Source organism: Bison bison, unplaced genomic scaffold (assembly GCF_000754665.1).
Source record: "Bison bison bison isolate TAMUID 2011002044 unplaced genomic scaffold, Bison_UMD1.0 scf7180017864367, whole genome shotgun sequence".
In the NCBI taxonomy this organism is placed as follows: domain Eukaryota; kingdom Metazoa; phylum Chordata; class Mammalia; order Artiodactyla; family Bovidae; genus Bison; species Bison bison.
This window is the reverse complement of record NW_011494939.1, coordinates 203,496-203,991: the sequence shown is the minus strand read 5'-3', so window position 1 is coordinate 203,991 and position 496 is coordinate 203,496.

Genomic DNA, 496 nt, shown 5'->3' with positions numbered 1-496 from the left:
AAAGTAATTGCGGTTTCAGATGCTGAATTTCAAATCATTATAACTAGGCTCAAACACATCTTTATTAATCAAAATAGGAACCATTACAATCAAAACATTTTTGCCAATGAGAAATAAGTTTGTATGTATTATAAACAATCCATGCTTCAGGATTCAACGGACTCTTGGAAAGCATTTTATGTATCCTGCTAGTTGTGGAAGTGCTTTTCCCCTGCAAAAAGTTGTAGAGGTGCTTGAAGAAGTGATGTCAGGTGAATATAGTGGATGAGGCAAAACTTCATAGCCCAGTTTGTTCAACTTTTGAAGCATTGGTTGTGCAACGTGTAGTTGGGCAGGCATTGTCATTGAGAAGAATTGGGCTCTTTCTATTGACCAATACTGGCTACAGGTGTTGCAGTTTTTGGTTCATCTCATCAATTTGCTGAGCGTACTTCTCAGATTTGCCATGATTTAGAAAGCTGTAGTGGATCAGACCAGCAGCAGACCACCAAACAGT